Raw genomic sequence first — 2,588 nt, forward strand, 5'->3', positions numbered from 1 at the left:
GTTGCACCACAGACTGTCCAGGAGTTGGCGGATGCTTTAGTCCAGGTCTGGGAGGAGATCCCTCAGGAGACCATCCGTCACCTCATCAGGAGCATGCCCAGGCGTTGTAGGGAGGTCATATAGGCACGTGGAGGCCACACACTACTGAGCCTAATTTTGACTTGTTTTAAGGACATTACATCAAAGTTGGATCAGCCTGTAGTGTGGTTTTCCACTTTAATTTTGAGTGTGACTCCAAATCCAGACCTCCATGGGTTGATAAAATTGATTTCCATTGATAATTTTTGTGTGATTTTGTTGTCAGCACATTCAACTATGTAAAATAAAAATAATAAGAATATTTCATTCATTCAGATCTAGGATGTGTTATTTTAGTGTTCCCTTATTTTTTTGAGCAGTGTATTTAATTTAATACATTTGCAAACATTTCTAAAAACATGTTCACTTTGTCATTATGGGGTATTTTGTGGGTGAGATTTGAGATTTTGTATTAAAAATATTTAATACATTTTGAATTCAGGCTGTACAAAACAAAATGTGGAATAAGTCAAGGGGTATGACTACTTTCTGAAGGCACTGTATGTGCCTTATACCGTGTATATCAAAAAAATGTCTGGATGCAATATTCAACACTGAAATCTGTTACTCTCAGGGTTTGATCTAAACATCAGAAGCTATTGAGTAGAATGGTTACTTTCTATGTTAGAGTGGAATGGTTTTTCTGCTGGTGTATCCTGAGGTAGCTCCTCTCTGAGAACCTCTTCCCACAGTGTGTACAGTCTCTCCCGTGTGGATCTTCAGGAGCACATTCAACTGGTACTGACGGGAGAACCTCTTCTCGCACTGGGGGCAGCTGTAGGGTTTCTCCCCTGTGTGGACCCTCGGGTGCCTCTTTAGGTTGAACGAGTGGGAGAAACTGGCCCGGCACAGATGGCAGCTGAACAATTTCTCCACCATGTGCATCCTCTGGTGGATCTCCACCTCTATGGGGAAACTGAAGGACTTTTCACAGAATGAACACGGGAAGCGCATCTCTTAGGCGCTGCCACCTTTACTGATGCCTTCTCGACTACTCTCATTTGTCAATGGGCTTGTGTAGCCATTTGGTATTGATGCACTGGCATTGTCTGAGGACTGGTTTAACGTTACGAGAGTGTGAGGAGGATGAAGGCCAGGGAGTGTATGTGTTGTCGCAGGGTCCATGTTCCAATTGATAGATCCTTTAGAAGGCAGGCTGAAGGCAGAACCTTTTAGGTTGGTAACCTTCGGCACCATCCGTTTCTCTCAATCACAACTATAAGAGCAGGACAAAGCATCGCTAGCCGAGTCTGTGTCTGTTCTCTCCCACCACATATGGACACCTCCCTGTCCCCGCAGACCAAATCTACGCCTCGGGCCTGGTCTCAGACAGTTTGCTGTCATGGAGACTAAGATTGGATGTTGTTTTGTGTTTGACAGTCTGGTTCTGGTTAACAGTATTGTTCCGCAGCTCAGAGTTGAGGATGCTGTCCCATCCACTGACCTCCACTATGTCGCCTATGATCCTGGCCTGCCCAGTGATGTCATCCCCAGAGCCCTGTCTGGGAATCCAAATTGGCCACCCAGTCTCCACTATTGGCCTCCAGCCAAAGACCTGCAGGAAGACGTTAGAAAATAGACTTTACACACATTGCAGAGAGAACTCTTGTTTAAAGTTTATACATTATAACATGTGTTCTTGGATGTAATTATAGGTTGTATTGATTTCATTTTATGAATGCTGAAAATTCAGACAGAAATTCACAGGTCCATCACTATTCCCATTTTAGATCTATTACTGTATGTAGGCTATATGCATTTCTCCCTTACCTTATCCCCTATCTTCAGTCCACTTAGCAGATTAATGCTCTCTGGTCCATCTTCTATTGTCTCCTCTTTAATCAGCAACAGATCAGGCTTCCCATCCTCCATGTCTACTGACTGTAAGAGATACAGAGTGAGAGGATGTTGGATCCAGAAATCTGATATGAGCATCCTGCTATGGAGCATCTTCTGATTGGGCAATGAGGGATTGCTATGAGTACTATGCAAACATTTACTTGATTTGATTACTTGATACTCTTTTCAATGGTTTGATAATTCAAGGCATGGTCCCACACTTAAGACAAATTGAATCAATACCTGGGCCTGTATCCACAAAGCGTCTGAGTAGAATTGCTGATCTAGCATCTTTCCATTTAATTATATTCATTATGATCTAAAAGGCTAAACTGAACATAGATTAGCATTCCTGCTCTGAGAGGCTTTGTGGATACGGGCCCAGACCTAATACCATTCAGACAGTAGTTCGCAGTGAGCTCACCTCGGTGAGACTGTGTGGTCCTGTGCTGCTCAACTGGTTCCTCTGTGGTTTCGGGAGGATGTGTAGTCCTGTTGTCATCCATGACCATGGTCCCCTCAGGCTTCCACAGACCCACTTCACACCCCTCCTTCACCAGCAGCACCTCTGGACCTTCCTCCTCCTGGAAGGAAGAGGTGATACAGATTACACCGACATACACTCAGGTAATAAATACACTTTCAACTTGTAAGGGGCCATACTCGTGAAC

Source organism: Oncorhynchus nerka, linkage group LG18 (assembly GCF_034236695.1).
Source record: "Oncorhynchus nerka isolate Pitt River linkage group LG18, Oner_Uvic_2.0, whole genome shotgun sequence".
Classification (NCBI taxonomy): domain Eukaryota; kingdom Metazoa; phylum Chordata; class Actinopteri; order Salmoniformes; family Salmonidae; genus Oncorhynchus; species Oncorhynchus nerka.